This window comes from Falco cherrug, chromosome 11, assembly GCF_023634085.1.
Source record: "Falco cherrug isolate bFalChe1 chromosome 11, bFalChe1.pri, whole genome shotgun sequence".
Lineage (NCBI taxonomy): Eukaryota > Metazoa > Chordata > Aves > Falconiformes > Falconidae > Falco > Falco cherrug.
Genome location: NC_073707.1, coordinates 24603536 through 24624249, shown reverse-complemented (window position 1 = coordinate 24624249; position 20714 = coordinate 24603536). Strand labels below are relative to the sequence as shown.

Genomic DNA, 20714 nt, shown 5'->3' with positions numbered 1-20714 from the left:
GGTAAGAGTCCCTGATAGTATGCTTAGATGCAAATCAAGCACTGAAGTGAATGACAGTAACATTGTTGACATCCAGTATATATTAGAAGTCAGCACAAGTGTCATGTTGGTCTGTGTCTAGTGGACGTCCAGGACCACTCAAGAGGTTAAGGACTTTGTTCATCAAATGGGAATGCAACTTGAGAAATGTAAAGCCAACAGAATTAGAAAGAAAGGGCAAAACACCATATGATTTGTCTGTTTAAGTGCCATATGGCATCTCTTTTTAAATGTATAGTACTAGGGGGGAAAAAAGAGATTAGTGAGAAATGTAAGAGCTGCTTCATAGGGCCCTAAGGACCAGCAGTTCAAAACGCTAGAGTATCCAGACAGCCTCTCCTGCATCTTAAGGAATAAATGAAGTCAAGCTACAGAAAATGATGCATGTGGTACTTCTTGTTAGCTTGACACATGTCCCAGAGTGGAATGTTCAGCACAGTGCTGTTGCAAGATAGCTATGTGTGTGCTGTACTGTACAGCTATAGCTGTTGTACAGCTGTGTGATTCCGCTGACTTAGCAGGAGTCTACAGCTGAGGTGCCAAGTTGTAGAATCTCTCTAATAGCTTGCTACAAAGAGAGGTTACTAAGGTCAATTACTGTTTTCTTAAACTGCATCAAACTAAATTTTAGCTATTATAGGTGTGTGGTATTACTTCACATCTTCATGCTAGGGTGGTGGGATTTCATTTGTAATGAGAGTAATTGCTGGTCTAGACACTTGCAGCTCTGTAGTATCTTGTGCCATCGCTGCTCTCCAGGCAGGTACTAGTCACCCACAGCTGGGCCCTGCTCACTGGATCTCACATGTCACTGGGACACAGGACAGGGTCCTTGCTCTGGGTGTCTCGAGTGGCAGGATTTCTACTGATTAATCCTATGTCCTACTCTTCTCTTGTGAGCTGAGATAACATGGCTAAAACAGTTTCTATCACTTAGTGTGTGAGACAAGTTTTTCAGTTTTCATTTCCTCTTTGTATCCTAATTTGAGTATATGTCAATAGAGCAATGAAACCCAAGTTTGATATTTTGCAAATGTATATACATTTGCTTTATTTGTAAGACACAAGCAAGGTACTGCCAGTCAGCATTTCAGCATCTTAGTGGTCCCAGATCTGGTTGGGGAAAAAAAATAAATATTATTATATATTCATATATATATATATTTTATATATTGCTTTTCATCTGAACCAGCTGAACTGATGCAACTGAACTTGCAGCCACATGAACGTAAAACAACCAAAAGTAGGTTCTGATATTACAGTGTATTTCCAAACCAATAATTTTGAGAAAAGGAATCTAGGAGAGAAGACCCTTGCTTAATTTCCATACCTAAAGTTAATTATTCTTTTTAAAACAGGAGGAAAATTATTGACTGGTCTGGGTTTTTCATACATCTCTGAAGTTTTATATTAGGAATTTTCTTGCAGTATTGAAAGAGTTGTTTCTTCATTTAGCACATGCAGAATTTTAAAGCTCCATTTATTAAATATGAAAAACAATATATATTTGAGAAAGCTAGAAATTATTAAAAAAACTAAATCTTAACCAAAAAAAATTAAATAGCTGTTCTAAGCTGTTTGTGGACCTGATTCTGTGTCCTTTACTATTGCTAATTTGCCATTGAATCTTGCAAAGGTAAAGAACTCAAAAGAGGGTCTTTGAATTGGTCCTTACAGCTGTAAAACTTCAGATACGAGATAAAAACTCATGGAGTGCTGTACAGCATTAACTAAGAAGAGATGAAATTGTTCCATCAACCTGAAGCCCCTGAAAGCTATTCATTTTCCACTCTTTATTCTCATGTAAGTCCCAGTAATGTCAATGAGAGCAACTTGCACTCTCAAAGCAAAAATCCACCCAAAGGCAACAATTCATAATGAAAAGGAGAAAAGAAAAAAGAAAAAAAGGGCAAGAATAAAAGGAAAAAAAAAAGGAACAAAAAATTTCCATCTTGAATTAAAAACCCACAACTTCACCACATATGTTTGATTCAAACAATATTTTGTTGGCTGTAAATTGTTTGCAGTTGGAATGTTATATTTTTGGAGGAAATAATCCAGAAAAGCATTCCACCAAACTCATGATAATTTGATTGCACAGTCCATATTTGGAGCATATTAGCATATTCACTTGTGTGTACAAATATATAAACTGCCATCTCCCAAGCAGTGAGAAGAAAATTGACAGAGGAGGTTCAGATGGGGGAGAAGGGAAAGAGTTGCCAATAAGGCCAAAGGCTTGCCAAAATCCTGTAAGTGAAGGAAGCGAAACAAAACACAGAGAATAGACAAGGAGAATGAGTGGCTAATTACTGTACATCCCACTCAGCTAAAAATGAAACATAACAGGCACGAGACATCAGAGAGGCACATATTGCATAGGCACATCCTGACAGCAATGACAAAACAGTGTAATCACAAACAGAAAACTAGGAACCTTTTCCTCTTTGTTGGCAGTGTTGGTTGAATGTAGTCTAGCAGAGAGGCTGTTATTCCCCTGTCACTGCCGGTCCCTTTTCTTTCCCGTGAGGAAAGAAATGGCTCAGGAAAAAGCAAGACTCCGGATCTGGCAGGTTTCTTGTGCCTGCAGCCTGCAGGGTCCAATTTATTTCCCATCAGAGCCAGTGCTTTCCCTTGCTCTTCCTCAGCTCAGGTGGCACGTATGTTGAGCGCTCACACTGAGACGTGTGTAGATCAAGTGTTGATACAAATTGCCAGTTAGAAATCTGGGAAGGCTGAGAGATGCCTAATTTCGGCATGATTTACTGTGTCCTTGTGAGCAGGTGGCACCTCTTGGTGCTGAAGTTTGTTAAATTTTAAGATGTAGCCATCATGGGTTTTAAATCATTTGAGACCCCTGTATAAAAGGCACAGTGCATGGTCAAAGGCTTATGATCTTTTCAAGATTTAGCTGATAATCACCTGCAATCATTCCTGTAATTCACCAAACTGATACATTGCTTTGCATTGCAGTGACTGTGAAGTGGTTTAATAACTGGTCACTTTATTGTTTTAATCTAACTAAAATAAATACAGCCAAATTAAAGTACTCTGAAAAATATGACTGTAACTCAAAGTTGAAGAATCTGAACACCTCAGGAAATTACTAAAGCACTTTTGTAGGTGCTCATCTCCCTCCACTGTGTGCCTGCCTTGTTACTTGGACATGTACACAACTTGGAGTAGTCTCCACGTATGGGACTTTATTATCACATTTGGCTGTATAGTGCTTATGGTCATATGAATTGGCTATATAGACCAAACAATTCATGGGTGAGTTCAAAGAAGCATAGATTTGATGAAGGAAGGAAAGGAATTGCATTGTATTTCACAATAAACTCAAAAGGAGTATATGTTGCCAACTGAAATAGAACAGAATTACAGCTGGAAGCAATTAAGTAGATAGTTGAATATGTACTAGCTGGTGAGATTTGCAAAACTCATTGCAAATTGCTCCAGTCCCTCCCTTCTCTAAGCAGGTCAGGCCCTTGGTTTGTAGTAGATGCAGAAGGGTACAGTAGTTCTCTGAGGACACAGATGCAGCCTCACACAAGCTGATCCTGGCAGCAGTTAGTCTGCATTAGCACAGCAAATGCACCAAGCTAATGAAGGTACTTTATTAGGGACCTCTGTCTTTGGTTAAATGCCTTGCGGGTGATGTGAGAGTGAATCAAGAAACACTGTCTTAGCACAGAAATGTTCTAGTTGTCCTTTTTACAGAACACTAGTTAGAAGCTGAATAAAGGCAGACCTATCCATACGTGACCTCTCTCCATGGGTGTATCCAGCGCCTTCCCAGTTCTGTTTGGATGGGGTGAAAACCAGTCCCCCACTTCTGAGGCTCACTCGCTCCCAAGGAGAGCCTTGGGGTGTGCTCAGGGAGCAGTCCTCCTCTCCCACCTCCGTCAGGGCTCTATGCAGAAGGCTCATTGCATTGCAAAGTGGTTTCCAGGAAGAAATCCAGTTTGATCACCCTCTAGTATTAAACAGCTTCCCCAGTTATTTCGCTGAGGTGCACCATTCCTGTCTGGGGCAGAGTAACTGGTTTGTACATTAATGGCAAATGGTAGTTGTAACCAAAGTGAGGTGTTCTGTAATGTTGACACATGACGTAATCCAGTTAGTAATGACAGACAAACACCATTTCACTCAGAGGTTTTATGATTCGTACTTCATGCATATTGCTTATTGATTTCATTAGTAAACTGTACATGTGTCTACATGAGATTAGGGGTTCTTGGGAATATTTTGGAATGTTACATTTAAAAACTAAACCAAATTATTTCTGCTTAAAGAACACTGTGACTTACACTTAAGAAAGCTGGACTCTGCAGCTATGAAATGACTGCAAAATGTTCTTAATTTAATATATGGCATTTTTAAACACTGTTTTTTTGCTCAGCATTCTGTAGCGCTTCTAGACTAAGAGACCTGTTACAGTGCTGAATTGTGTCTGGATTTATGACAGAGATACTGTCTCTCCACCTGTCTTGCGGAGAAGGGTGTGTGATTGCAGTGAGTAGCATGGCTGTTAGACTGTGCTGGGTGAATAATCTGCAATTCAAGATTATTTAGTGAAAATGTGTTTGTGAATAATGCTTTCTGCCATCTTCAGTTGGGTACAATAATGGTCTGCTGTTGCTTAAGTATGGCTTCATTGCCTCTCAGTTGTACTGCAATGCAGCATGTTCAAGCATGAGTGTGAGGAAAACAGTGTAAATGTTCCCTCAGCAGTATTGGTTACTGATGACCTTAGACCTGTTCTCTGAATGCTATACTGAATACAAGCTAGCCCAAAAAATCAGATGAAAATTCTTAGTCCTCACGTCCATGTTTCTGAATCATCTGAGCACAGGATAACTTAAAAAGAAAGTCCCTTGAAGCTCTAGGAAAATGTTGGGAATTAATAATCTCACACCTCACGGAGACTGCTATGAGAAGAAAAAAACTGGACCATACAGAAGGCAATCTTCCCAAGGATTAGTCTATTGTTATGTGAAGATTTATGAGGATCTCAGTCAATAGCACCATTTCAAATGAAAGAATAATTTATTTTAATAACAAGGATAGTATAAACAAATAGAACTGGCAGAAGTTTGAAATATGTTCTATATAGCAAAGTTTCTTTTAAATTATTGGAAAGCCATACTATGAAAAAATATTCTAATTATTCTCAAACATACACTGTGTTTGTATCAAAGATCAAAAATAAATATGGGACATAAATGTACAGCTGTATTTTGTTCTCATTAAATTCCTGCTGGTGCTTCTAAACTAAGAAAAACAAACCTTTTTAATGAAACAATTGTTTACCTTAATTGGGAGCTTTATGACAAAGATAGAAGTTTGTTTCAAATCTCACGTATTAAGTATGAATAATTTTTCATTTTGGTTTGGATAAGCTTACAATCTGACAGTTGGTCATAAAAATACTATCTTGGCAACATCTGAATCTCTCTCCAAAAAAAAAACCAAAACAGTGGTGTTAACAGTATCACTTTTACTGATTTGAGTATAGAACTCTGGGAACAGGCAGCCTAGAAAAAATAATGCAACACCAAACCTGATCCCTTGGCTGAACAGACTGCTGGTTGGCTTCTGACTTGACATGGGATTGAGAAAAGGAGACAGGAGCTGTATAGCTGCCCTTCAGTTCTGCAAGGCAGTAGGACTCCAAACTTCTTCCCTGGGAAGCAGCTGTCACTGGATTATAGTGACTCAGTCAGCTCTTCTCATTTCTTTTAATTTCTGCTGCCTGGTACTGGAGGAGGGATAAATGAGTTTTCAGTCTGCTCCCTGCACTGCCCTGCACTCCTTGTGCAGAAAGGGAATCTTCACAGTGCCAACTCCTCTAGTTTTCTGTAGTTTATACCAGTAGAGTATCAACTAAATCACTGCTGAATATGCACAACTGAGTAAGTTAGCAATGCTAGCTGGTGAAAGCAATCAAAATTAAATGGTAAGTAACATATAGCAAGAAAGCACCTTTACAACTTCATCCCTTTCTGTTGCAGGCTCCTTATATTTTGCCAGTCAAAAAATCAAGGTATTGTGTCAGGTACAGTCAGGGAAGCTCTGAACCACAAGATGTGCTACTGTGGTGCTGGTCTGCAGATGATACACCCTGCTGCTCTGTAGACTTAATAGCTTAATGGTAAATGCCATGCAAACATGTGTTCTGGATGAGAAATGGTTTTATCTGACTGGTTCAGAGCAAGACCAATGTAGACACACAGTTGTCCATACCAGTCAGTACAAACATGACCAGCAAGTGAAGAGTATGCTCCGTGCACTTTTTTTCCTTCAGGATGTTTTCTCAGAGAGAGGAGAATTCTCCTTTAGGGGGAATATTTCCATGACATGATCTGAACAGCAATAAACTTAACAAGAACAAGATTTATTAGAAAAAGTAACTAACTCAATGAGGCAGGGATACGGACAAAGCCGGTTCATTCCAAATAAAAGTAATCTCACAGGAATTTATTTAACTAATGCTTTAGATTTGAGTTCACCCCTTTGCTTAATTTGACTTATATTGTCCAAATGTCTCAAGGTTGCCATGGCTAACACTGTATTCAAAAAATGTAAAAAGTGTCCTACTATTGTTTTCAACTGACAGATCGTCTTGTTTCAGAATCCTTTATGTTCCAGGAGGTGTTGGCAGGAGGAAGACCAACTCACAGCCTGAAACATAATAGTAAGAGGAAAAATACAAAGTACTTTCTGAGGAAAAATTTGAGAAAATGTTGCTATATCAGTAACTGCTTTTGCCATTCCAACCATATACAAGTTTGGCGGGGGGGCGGGGGGGAGGGTGTTCAGTGTCAAATGTCTATCCCAAGCTTTATAAAATACTTATTTACTGACAAAGTATAAATTCTATAATATCTCCTCATCTCAAAACCCAAATAAAGAAATGAACAACCAGCCACAAATAAAAGTGAAATCCAAGCCAGACACTCCCTTACCCAGAAATGTAAGCCATTCTCCTCCTCTGTTCCCAAAGGTTTGAATAGATGATGAACCAAAGATGGATAATATGATATACCCAAAGGTTCCGCAAGCTTTGAGTAACTTGGAACAAGGATCTGAGAATTTGCACAGCAGCTTCTGCAATACCCTATGCCCTAGGCAAAGAGCTTTCAGTGATGTTCTCAGAAATAAGGCCATTCAGTCCACTGATGGGAACATTACATTCTCTGTCAAGTCCAGTGGAAACTGTTTTATCTAACAGCTAAAATAAATTTTGAAGTTCCTCTGCTTAAACCTTTAATAGAAAAAACAGGAAGAAAGAGCAGCTGGATGATACGGTTGCCTACAACATAACTGCAGACAGACACCGAGGATTCCATTGCGTATTTCTATATCCTTGTTTATTACAGGCAGAAAAAACATTCCTTTCCAATAGCAAGTAAACTAAATTTTTTTGCCATTTTTGGCTAGCAAGTAACTGCACCCTGTGAAGCTAATTTTGCAAATAAAATCCTCCTATTGAAAAAAAATAAAAATAAAGGCAGGTAAGTCAGAGCCTTCTCTTTCAGAGCAAAAGCAGAGGCCAGGACAGTTGAGCTGTTTCCATTTACTTGTAAGAAAGGACTAAAGACAGTCTGTGGAGTAATGGCCACATCTTACCCTTCCTGCCAAGTGGTGGCCAGGTTTTTCATGCTCTTTCCAGCCAGCAAGCTGCAGAGAACCACCCACAGACTCTTCTTTCCCTCCCTGAGGGTTTCCGTGCAAATTTCTACTTGTGGGCGTGGCAGACATACAGGCACAATGACAGTGACTCTGTGACTCCTACAGTCAGGAGAATGTGCATGTGAATGTGTGGCTCTTCATGCTAGGAATATGCTGCTGATCTGGGTGAAAAGTTACCAGGCTCTTCTTAGCCTTGTTACTTGTCCCTTCTTAGCCTTGTTACTTGTCCCTTCTTTTCCTTCTCCATCAACACTTGTGGCATCTTCACACTTACTAGCATAACTGTATGTGTTCTGTCAATGTGATTCCGTTTAAAACAACCAAACAAAACAAAACAAAAAAACACAAAACCCAACCAAAGAAAAATTACTTGTAAACATGTTCAAGATAAACCAGATAATTTTAACAGAAGCTGTTCGTAGACTGAGCATATGTGTGGTTGTGTTGAAATTGAAATTTCAGATGGGAAGTAGCTAAGAAAAGGTGGTGGCAGTAACCTCCTAAGCTGAATCAGCAACAGCCAGAGCAAGGAATCAGGGCAGCAAAAAAAATGACTAAGCAATGCATAAAAAACCCCAGAGAAGTGGTTTTTCATGTTGCCCATCATTCACATGTGAAATTCATTGCCACAGAATTTCGGTAACATGATTAGGAAAAAAAAAAAAGGGGGGGGGGGGCAAATAAAGGGAAGAAAAAATTATGAAAATCCTATTAAAAACTATCTGAGACTCAGAAAGTTCCTGAACTTCAAGCTGCTGGGCATGGGGTGAATATGGCAGGGAAATAACACTTTGTACTCGCTCTGTCCTGGCACTACTTTTTATACTTCCACTGACATTTACTGCTGCAGGAGGATACAGGGCTAGATGCGGCTGTATTGCAACCATTATGAATTCAGATTTCATGTAATCAGGTCTTGTAAGCATTCTGTGTGAACCTGCAATCACACATGCTAAATCCTGTGATGTTCTTAGCTTTTTCTGAATTCTGTGGAAGGTACTTGAAAAGTCTGGTTACAGTCCAGAAACTGCTAACCTGGCTTATAGATATTGAAAATAAATTGTTACTCACTCTCCCCAGTAAAGCACTCCCATTTCTGTGCTATTTTATAGTGGGAAGGAAGCGCAATTTAGCTCAAATCAGGGCTTGTGCAATCTGACCATTTAAGTGGCTGACTTTTTCCAATCTGCTATGTGTGTGCATGTATCATTGTGTTTGTAATTTGGCTTTTTAATGATACAGAATGTTTAGAATCAAATAAATGTTCTTTCTTATTTTCCTTTGAGAAAAGTAACTTGAGTTAGGCTGCAACAAGTATCCTGATTAAGAAAGAAATGTAAAACTTTTACTTTCTTGGTAGGACTTGATTTAGTCATTCTGAAATGTAGAATAGCTACTTCATCTATCAAACAGTATAGTCTCAGTTATCATCCACTGAAGTACACTTTTTTCCAGAGATGTAATGGAAATATAATGAAGGGGGGGGTGTGTGTGTGTGTGAAATGAGTGTAAGGAAAAGAAAATTACACTAGGTCTTCTGAAATTGAACATTTTAATGGCAATAGAATGAGATGTATGTTGCAAAGGACTTTTCACTTGAATTATAATTTTTTTCCATAATTGTAACATCCTAAATGATATTACAATATTTAGTATGTGAGATTAGATTATTAGCATGAGTAAAAGTAGAAAAAGGACACAATAAGACAAATTTCAAGCATTTGGGACTGGAGGAGCGGTATGAACAATATGAATTGACTCACCAAGGCTCCAGTATAGCAGTTACCAATGTTCACGAAAGTGATTATTTCCTCTGGAACTATTTATAAACATTAGGCTAGACAGGATCCTAGGATCTTATAATACTGAGGCTAAATTAGTCTTCTACAGAATTCTGGCTTTCTAATTTAGCTTTGGTCACTACCTGAGTAGCACTGTGATGGGTTTTTAAGGTAATCTCAATTACTTTAAAAAAACAGAATTAACAGTGCATTTCTTTTTTGCTTCTCTGGGTGGTAAAAAGTGTCCTGGACACTGTCACTATGCGCCTAATAGCAGCGAGGGCCAACATCAGCCCCATGTTGTGCATGTGCATTACAAATGATGGATAAAATCAAAGAGAGAGAAGTCGTATCACTGCTGATGATCAGCCAGCATCATTTCTATCTTATCCAGGGATCTCTGGTCATTTAACTTTGTTCTGTGTCCCTGTTCCTACAAGATGTAACATTTAAAAGAATAAATCAGATACTTGAGAAATGAGGCTCCTATGGATGGACGTATTGAGGACCCTAAGGCTCTTTGATTTCCCAGCACATTTGTGGGTCTGGACTGTCATGTTGACTATCATCAGCTCATTGTAAATAGTGTAGAACATACTTCCACTAACTATTTTATTATCCCTAAATGCCTACTGTGGAGAAGAAAAGACAAGATAGATCCCCACAGGACTCGCCATGGAAACACTGATCCTCAGGGGAAAAAGCCGCTCAAGATCAGTGCTGTCCACTCTGTGCAAGTACAGAGACATTCAGGTGTATTGTATGAAAAAATGTTTGTATGTGTAAGAATTATAAGCACAAGTATCTGATCATCAGCCACTGACAGGGTGAATGTACCCATTAACTAATTAGCAACAGAATTTGCATAGCCTGCAACTCTCAAACATTTTTATGAATAAATTGATGGTCATCCAAATACTTGCAAATGAATTAATTAAAAGAGATTATAGGATTCTACAGATAACCAAATGAAACTAACCATTTTTAGTAATTAAAACATTTTACCCTGATGATTACTTACCTAATTCTACTATTTTTGTCTGGTTCAGTGGAAAAATCATGACCTGTTACTATTCTTTTTTTTTTTTTGCTTTTTATTTTCTTTTATCTCTTGACTGTGCTGATTTATCCAATATATAAAAAAATAAGTGCATTAGCTTATTAGTGATTAGCTTCTTAGGCAGGACTTGTGAAAATTTAAAGCATTTAAAATTCTCCGGCTGGCTGCTACTTTCTATTTTGACTGCTACAGAATTCACCCATACTCACAACATATTTCTCTTGTCCTTTGGTAATTAATAGGCTAGAAGTGCCAACAAAAAAAAAAGTGAGAAGAAAAGGAGAAAAAAAAATCCCTGTTGCCCTGGCACAATTAGAACAGGAACTATGAGCCTCTAAAAAGTATGAAATACCTTATTCTCTGTTTAGAGGTGATAGTATTATTTGGTGGTTGTGGCCTTGAAGTATTTTGATTTCATCTTAGAAAACAGGGCTGATCTGGATGAATTCCAACTGAAGCTACAGGAATTGAAGAATTAAGCTACAGAACATAATGAAATGATTCAGTGCCATGCAGTCTGATGAGCATCACCGTGTGTAATAGGGGGTGCGTGTGGTTCTATCTGAAGCTGGTTGTATACCATTGATTACAAAAGTACCTTTTACACATAGTGTAAGATAATTACTTTGTATGAAAAGCAGACTATTTTAAAGCATTTATTTTAATAAATACATTTAGCACTAGTTTTCTGTATGTGGGTATATTGTTAGTGGGTAGTATTCAAGGCTAAAGTCCTTACCTTTGTGCCGATGCTGAAAACTATCAATTATAAAACACCTAACAATGTTCTACCAATGAGCGTTCTCTGTTAGCGGCACGTTCCCATTCCTCTCTTTAAAAGACAGATATTGCTGCGTGCAGGAGCACTGAGACTGGGGTACCATTGTTAGGGCTGATTAAGGGGAGGAGAAACTATTCAAATTTTAGGGTTCTTTTCTTATCAGACATCTATTGAACTGAATAGCATTTTGTTTTATATCACACTTTTTATGGCCTAGGTATCTCAGAGCTCTTTACAAAACAGTCTGTTTCAACAATAAATATTACTAGTATAGTGATTGTGTAGGCATCTATTATGTGATCTGCAATAGCTCACATACTCTTTGGCATTTGAACAATGCATTTAGGTAGTAGGGTGATGGGAATATGTAAGACAGTTTTATTTGCAAGAGTTAAAATAAATGTTTAAGAACCTTAGCATTGAAACCAAAAGTAGGAGGAAAATATTTATCCTGCAGCTTGTAATTTGCTAAAATCTGCTTAGCATCCACCTGGATACAGAGTTGCAGTAGGCAAGAAAAGCCAGAGTGGTAATTGGTGGAGGGATGGAGCTCTTGAAAGAAATAGTCACAACCTACAAACATCTCACAAGTGGCTTAGGACCACAGTAGGAACGGTCCTTCTCACCAAATCGTCTTTGTTAGAGTGGTGGACCTCAGACTGCATGGAGTAGGTCCACAATTTCAGCTAATCTTGACTGTTCATGAGGAGAAAAATAGGAGGGGGCATGTAATAAAGGCTGAAGAGGCAGTAAGAAACAGAGAAGGGGAAAATAAGAAAGCAAGACAGTAAGGTTTCTGTGCCTCTCCTTCTGAAACTGCTGGATCAGTCTCAAACTGTACTGGCGCAGTTACCCTCTATGGCATCAGTAAAATTACTGCATTGCTAGCTGGGGCTATGAAAAAAATACACATCTGCAACTCAGCCACCACAGTTCACAGTCCAGCAGAGTGGAAACTAGGGGAGACAGTGGGATAAGTAAAATCCTGTGTTGTCCCCAACTGTATAAATTGGCCTGAACATGGTCTTTCTTACAGGTACATACATATATGACAGGCTTACAGCTACGTGGATGCCTTTCTTTGACTGTGCACCTCAGATGCATTTTCTCTTTCTTTTCTCTAGATTTCTGGCTATCTGTGCCCTAGCTATCTTTTCCTGTAGTCAGCATCTCTCTCTCTTCTTTCTCAACCTCCATCTGCTCTCATCTCCCTTTCAGCTCTTCTCTGGCCCCCCTCCTTCAACCTGGGCAACACTGCACCTCTTTTCAAAGCCTTTATTTTTAGAAGAAAATAAAATACATGAAATCTGAATGACTTCAAAACCATATTCTGGTGCTTTCTCTTGCTTCTCAGTCCACTATTGTTGTTCAGACAGTATATACAGCACTATATCAAGTAATTGGGTATTATCTTCTGGACTGTAGTTCAGGCACTAAAAATAGCATATTAGTGACCACTTTGTTCTATATGCCTCCTTTATAAAAAGACCTAATGGCACTTTTTCAGGTTTTCCATGTTGGAACATTAACTTCTAGCAGAGGTGCTATTCTTTTTGTGGTCAAAGCAAAATAACTATGAGCTGGGGGTGATTGTCGCTTCTATGTAATACCGTAAAACTCATTGCCACATGATTATTTTCTGTCACCAGGCTCATACTTGCAAGTTCAGACTGATATGGTCTCCACTGCTGCTGTTTGACAGCATATTGCTTTGTTGTTCTACCATTCTTTACCCCGTGCTCTAACAGACTGTGTAGGGCAGTAACAAAATCACTCTCATTAAGGCAACCACCAAGTGGGCCACTGTTACCAAAGGTGGCTGATGATTTTTGGTTTTCAGCTAGCAACACCTCACAGGAGCCTTATTATCAAAAATGATAAGCCACTGCCCTGTGCAAACCATGCTTTTATAAAGTGTATCACCTAGGCCTCCAAAATTGAGGAACCCAAAATACCTGGTCACTTTGTGAAATCACCTCGGTGCTGTCCACAACTGGATAGATGATCTTCAGGACTGCACAGTGGTTTCTGTCCCTTGGTGTGTAAAAGGACCCAATGTGGTCCTGAAAAGTTGGCTTGAAGGCCAACTTTTGTTGGAGTGGCTCTTCCTGTGTACCCTTCTTTGTTCAGTTGTTGGGGGACCCTGAGAATATACTTTTATTTCTGAAAGTCCTGCAGGTTATTACCCCACTCGCTTTATCATCAGCCAGTGAGGTCGAGCTGCTGTGCATCACTGCAAGGTGATCTCTTTTTCTTACTGCAGATGTTGAGAAGAAGGATGACCAACTGACAGTAAAATTGCTTGGTATTGATGAGCCCTTGGCTTTGTTACTGTGGTAAAACATACATCATTTGACAGCTGCTTGTGAATGGAAAAAACCATAAATGATTAGCGGTTTCCTATCTTTTCTTGCTACTGATCTTCTTTGCTTATGACAGATGAGACTCAGATGTCTTTTTTTAAGAGACAGAGAGAGAAAGGGAGAATATTTAAACTTGTTCTCACCTAAGTCTTTTATGTTATCCTAAGGACCTTATTTGTGGTAGAGATTTTTTCTGAATTTCAGCTCTCCTGAAATGATCAGCTCTGTCATTCAGCTTTAAAAGGGAACATATATTCTTCCCCTTCTGGATTTTTTTTTTTTTTGCAGAAGAGTATAATGCTAATTTTACTTATTCAGAAATTAAAATAGCAAACAGTTTATATGAGGTGTTGATAATTACCTATATTACTGTAATGCTGTGACAGATGTTGGCAAAAAAGAGGCAGAAAATGCCTACAGCTGTGCACTCCATGACATCCAGTTTATACTCAGACAGAAGGCTAACAGATGTTCTGAACTGTCACTTTGCCTAAATGTTTTTAAAGTCTAAGGACCTGCTTTATAATTCACTAGGGCCTCGTTTGGTTTCACAGAGGTCCTCAGAATTCCCATCTGTGACAATTAATGTCGAAGACTTTTATAAATCAACCCCTGTCCTTATTAGCCCTCTGCAAATAGATACTGTGTATCTGTATACTCCTGAGACTTCTATTTTTGTGACCCAGTTATTAATTTCTACAACTTGTGTATAACATAACCCTCATTTTGAGTGGCGAGAATTGGATTACATGAATACAGCTAGAGCAACAAAGTCAAAAGATTGCTGATGTACATTTTACTGACCTCAGAATACCTATATTAAAATATTCTTTATTCTCTTCCTGAATGCTATGGTCATTTCTAAGGTGGCTGTGAAATGCTAACAGCTTCAAACTACTTGCTTTCCCAAAGGAAAATGTAAATGGTGGTGGTATTAAAATAGAGCACTTAAACAAACATGTTCAACTGCCAGAGACATTCCTATTCCTAGAGAATATTCTCATTCAAAAATAGTTAAATCATTTAAGAGATACTTTATAACACAGATCAAGTTTCATCTATTAAATTATGCTCTTTAATTTAAAAATTGAGATGTTATAAAAGTGGCATGTATGTAGCATGTGCATGTAGAAAAACTGAGACTGAAAATAGTCTTGGGTCTTCAAGCTCCACCCAAATTTTCCAGCATACCTTTAGATAAGCAAAAACTGTCTAGTGTAAAGCAACTTAATACTTTGTTGAACATTGCCATTTCTTTTTAAAAGCTGGATTCCTGTTATACAGTAGTTTAATAGTTTAAACATTGTGCTAACATAATCAGTGTTTGGCCTCTTCTGTTCCCCAATCCTGTATAGAAGCAGAACTCCAAATTGTACATCTTTCTGGGTTTGTTTCTAAATTACTCCCCACACTTAATTACGAGGATGAGAGGGATGCCTTATTCCTCTTTGTTATAGGCTAAGCTCTCAGTAATCCCAAACAAAAGAGCCAGTTCTGGAAGATATAGGATTTGCTAGCAGGATTATGGTCTCATAGATAATGATGTGCAGTCAGCAGAAGCGAAGCTTTATTTTAATTCAAATAAGCTAGTAAACAAACCACTGACAAGTCTGCTGGTGAGAGTAACTGGCTTCTGTTGCCACATTGGCAGCTAAATTATAGAAAATCTATTATACCCTGTTCACCATATGTTTAATTTAATACAGATACAAATTAAACTATCCACAGTGCCAATTAAAATAACAATACATATTTTTTAAATATATGAAAGTTTTAAGATACATTCCCCTGACCTTAAGAAGGCTAATGCTGATTTGGGAGACTAGAGCAAAGCATATGCTATAGTCAACAGTTTCTCTTCAACAACAACAACAACAACAATAGTGATTTGAAAAACCCAGAATATTAATAGTACAAATTTGTAACAGATAATGAGGTTAATTGGGGTGGTTTACCTTCTAAGCATCTGCTCTTACACACTTCCCTCCCCCTAGGTTCCTGGGCCTTGGATTTGATAGACGTGGTTGATATCTAATCCATTGTATACTTTTTAATTCAGTGACAGCTACAGTTTGAGGGGTTTGCCCTTTTCCTGCTGCAAATAGCTATCCCTCTTTTCTGCATATTCTCATTTATTAATGTTCTTTTAAATAACCTGGATTTCTTGACCTGTCAGGAACCTTGGAATTGCTACTCTGTGATATTGGTGGAGGGTTTCAGATAATGCAGAGGAATTCCTGCCCAGGGCCTATGTTGTTCAGAGGAAGAAGTGTTGAGGAGAATGTTTTGTGGCCCAATATGGACACTGATAGTTATCTTGAGTTTTGTAATGGCTAGAGTAAAAATAAATATTGGGGAAAAAATGAGAATAACAGGAGGCGAACATTGCCAGGGTCTATCTAAATCTGGCTGTTTCCAAAAAAATTTAACTTACCTCACAAAGTCACTAAGTCACTGCAGGCTATGGGGATCAGACGTGTTATAGTAATGAGGTGGTGATGGTAGACTTGAAACCGTACAGAAACCACAGAGAAAAAAAATAACTTCCCCAAATTCACCATATATCTTAAGTGATAGATGATGAAGAAACTGCCACTCTGCCAGTTCCAGTCTGTTAACAGCAACTATAAGCGTGTAATGAAAACCTAAGTTTTGAGAAATGACCTGCATGTAGGCTGTGGATTGTCATCTTACTCCATGGTAGTATATTCAGAATTTAGCATTCAAAATTATGCTTCTCACATCATTTAAGATGTAAGAACACATGCAAACTCCATGTGCATGTGCAGAAATATGTGTGAAGGGAGTCTCCGACTCCTATAAATGTGCAGTATTATATGCCATGTATGTACCAGGCACTAGATTGTATATGATCATATGTGCAATGTATAGCATGTGCATGGGTAAGAGAGGTACAGTGTAAAGTATATATACACTGTGTGCACATCATCTATTTATTTATTTTAATCACTGTTGTTATTTGCCAAAACATTTTCAGAATCAGTACGTATTTGTGATGCAGATGTAACATACACAGGAATGGAATAGTTATTGCAAACAAGTTTTGTTTATTCGATAGATCCATCTTTAGTGTGTAAAAAAAGTCCCATTCCAAATAAAGTTGCCATCTAAAGAACTGAATATATGAAGGCGTCAAGTGCTAGAGAAAATACTTACAGAATATTACTGGTGCTACCCTTTCTGCTCTTTTTCCCAGGAGAAATGTATCCTATACCATGTGGTCACCTTTCAGTAACGGCATATTCAGCACCGCAGCTACCCATAGCAAAAACATTGCAGTACATGTTGAGGTACTAAATGAGCAGGTCTCGGCTCTCCCATAGCAACCATGAGCAAAACTGGACGGCTGAAAAATCTCCAGTTTTAGGAAGCACATCTAAAGTTCTCCTGTACGTTGCTATACAGCGAAAGGCCTGCCCGCTGTGCAGCCCTGCAGCTCCTCAAGGGCCGCTTTTGTAAACTACAGATTCTTCACGTTAAACTGTGTTTTTTTACTATCGTGTCATGGAGGGGTGGGGGGAGCAACGAGAAAACCCTGCTCTCGGTGTGTCACAAGCGTTTTTCAAGGCCACAGGGTGGTGGGGAGCCTGTCCCCCCTTTCCGAGGGCTCTGTCCCTGCCCGCACGCCGGCGGCACACAGGGATTCTCACGCGCAGCTTTTTGGTTAGAAAAGCCCGAACGCTGTTAAAATGAAACGCGAGGGGAGAACTGCTGGAAAGGGTCATTTGGGAGGCGCTTTCCCCCGGGAAAAAGCGCCAGAGGCAAAGCGGGGGGGCGGCCGGGGAGCGAGCCCGCCCCGTGCCCCCGCGGAGAGGGACGTAGGAGCCGCAGCCTCTCCCGGCTGCGCGGTGCGGGGGCTGCGGGACCGCTCTGCCCGCCGGGCCGGGCCGGACCCCCCCGGCAGCCCCGGGCGCGGTGCGGCGGAGCCAGGCCGCGGGGCTCACCGGGGCGCAGCGGGGCCGCCCGAGCCGCCCTGCGCGTCCCCGTCCGCCTCCGGTCCCGCGTGGCCGGGGCAAGGCGGCGGCTCGGTGCGCCCCGCCGGTGTTACACCTTAACCCCTGCCAGCAGGCCAGCGTGCGGAGCGCGACGTGTCCCGTTGCGGGTTAGCCCGAACTCCTCCGGGAAGATTAACTCGGGGCGGCGGGGAGCGGGTCCGGGGGCGGCTAGAGCCGGGCAGAGGTGGTGGCGGAGCAGCTAGAGCCCGCGGGGACGCAGCGAGGGCAGGAATATCGGCTGGGGGCGAGAAATGCCAGCAGCAGCCTGGCGCTTCCTCTCTCCTTTAAAGCAGGGTCAGTGGTTTGTCCTGGGCAGGAGCCCCACAGTCCAGAAATTCTTTTTTTCCTGGACACAGCTGTGGGGCAGACACCTGGCGCTCAGCCCCTCTGCGGGAAAGCGCGTCTGACAGACACCTTGCTGATCGTTTCTGTTTGGATATGCAACATAGAGATACAGATATATTTCGCAGATTTGGAGTGATCTGTTATTTTATCTATGCACCTGGGTGCAGGTGGTTTTGTTCCGAGTCTAAAATGAATTCTGAAAGCCAAAATATAGGACGTTCATTTCCCCATCCCGTGGGATCGGTCTCGGCACAGAGACTTAAGGGTACCGATGCCCGTGTGGGAGCCCAGCCCTCCCCAGACCAGGGCGAAAAATGCATGTTGAGATGCGAGTTTCTTTTAGAGCCCTTCCAACACTCTTCTTTTCTCCACCACCACCCCACCCACCCCCTCCAGAAAGTCTGAGATATTGCTGCTGAGCGTTAGAAAGTTGCAGCCACCCGGTCCACGCACTGATGATTTCGTTTCTGGTTATCTGCAAAATGAGCTTTAAGCCAATTTCGTGCTTCAGGCTAAAGAGAGGGATTCGTAGTTCCCTCCTAGATGCGTGGCATTCCTGGAATCTCTTTGTCAGCTTGCCGTAGGATGCTGCTGCAATTTGCCTGGAAACTCCAAAATTTTTATACAGCAGTTAAGAACCACGTAAAATTTTTGAGCCGTCGGGATGTTTTGTCTGGAAAGAGAAAAAAGATCATCTTTCCTTGATAAGTCGGTATTAAACTATTCAGAGACTGGTTCCCATATAACCCAAAGAACCACCGTAGGCAGCAAAACGCGCATTTCTACTAATACCTTTCCTTCACTGCTCAGAGAAATAAAATACCTCTTCAGGAGAATCGGTACTTTCTTCCCGAGTCTTCCCAGTTCAGGAAAGTTCTTGCACGATTTCCGGAACTTTGGCACGTTTGGATCTTTTATGCCACTTCCCCCCCCCCCCCCCCCCCCCGGTATGTAAAGGCAAAATGACAGCAGGTTGCTTGAACTACGTGCGTGGAGGTGAGCTCTATCACTTTCCCTGCGAGCCTTCTCTCGGCGTTCAGCCTGGAAAGAAAAGCCACCCCGGCCCCTAGAGGCACGGGAGGCACGGCCCCCCGGTGCGGAGGCGTGCGGGGCCGGCCGGGAGCGCTGCGGCCGGGCGCTCCGACAGGGACCGGGACAGGGACCGGGACGGGGACCGGGACGCGGCCGCCCCAAGCCGCCCGGGAGAGGCTCCCCGCACCCTCCCCGCCCCGCTCCGGCAGAGCGAGCTGGCGGGAAGATGTTTATCCTGAGATGGAAAATGGGTTGTTGAAAAACAAGCCATGTGCAAATAGTTTAATTTTCCGTTTTGATGCTTATCTTTGTCTACCGAATTTCATCGGAGAGGCTTTAATTGGCGTGTGGGTAATAGTTCCTAAATAATCCCTTATTAGATGACTTCAGACGAATTGTGAACCAATAACGACTTAGACCCAAAAGTGAAAGTAGAATTTGAAGGCGCAGGTCAGTTTTTGTCAAAGGGCTCATTTGAGCATCTTTTAGTTTGCTGAAAAAGCTAATTAAAGAATGTTTGAAGGTTAAAGTCATTATTCCGTGCTGTTGTCGCGCTACAAGTGAGCCGAGTTTTGTGAAAACACAAAGGGCAGAAGTCACAGAGGTGGATTACTGTCAGTCCAGGCTACAGAGGCACAGAGAACTGTGGCATTAATTCCTATAGAAAGGTAGACAAACACAGTCACTGACTAACAACTTTCCCGCAGAGCCCTATTGTCTAAGCACTTTCTTTTGCTTTGGGGCTCTTCGAGTTGCCGCAGCCGTAACCAGATCCAAAAGTGGGTACCGGGGAGACTTTCGGGCGCAGAATTCCTGACCTGTGAAACAATTTCCAAGACAAAGCCAGCTGTGGGGCTTGGCGTTGCCTTCTAATATGTGTTTCCCCTTTCGGCGGTGCTAATTTATTCATGACTTAGCAAAAAGTTCGCAACGCACGGGAACTCCACTGGAGCCCGCAGCACCCTCGGTGCACGCTGGCTGCCGGTCGCTGCTGTCCGGTGCGCTCCGCGGGCTCGGCCCCGGCGCTGCGGAGGGGCCGGAGCAGGAGCCTGCTCTGCGGGGCCGGCTCGAGGCGCTCCGCAACTTTGCGGGAGGCGGTGCCGCACAACAGCGGCGCTGCGCGGGAGTTGCGCGCTGCGGAGGGTGCGGGAGCGCACGGCCCCGCCGCGTGCCCGCCCGCTTGGAAATGCCGTGGGCTAATCCCGGTGGCCGGTAGCACCGGGGTGCGCCTTTGTGTGTGCGTGTGCGTGGGCAGCGGGTCGCAGAACACCACACACAAAGATAGGCGCCTGCACCGCACGGCCGGGGCTGCTCAGCCTCGCCTCTCCATCGCACGCTGCCTTCGCCTCAGAGCTGATTTGCCCCGCTCGCTCTCCAAGTCTGGATTTTTAGGTCTGCCTGCGACTACAGATCTCCCCAAATGCAAAGAAACAGATGTTTGGGCTGATTAGGGATGGGGCGCGGGGGGAGGGGAGGACGGATCCCTGCAGCTGCAACTCAAAGAAATATATTGATAAAATATTTCAGTGGTAATAAATACGCAGAGATCAGCTCGACCTTGCGAGGTCTTTATTTTAATTTTTTCCCCCTATATACAAAAAT

General features: G+C 41.6%; 1 long non-coding RNA gene across 6 annotated transcripts in view; it reads left to right on the top strand.

Moving 5' to 3' along the window:
- The window catches only part of LOC114016668 (uncharacterized), a 267129-nt gene that overhangs the window by 197462 nt on the left and 48953 nt on the right, over positions 1-20714 (top strand). The window lies entirely within an intron of this gene.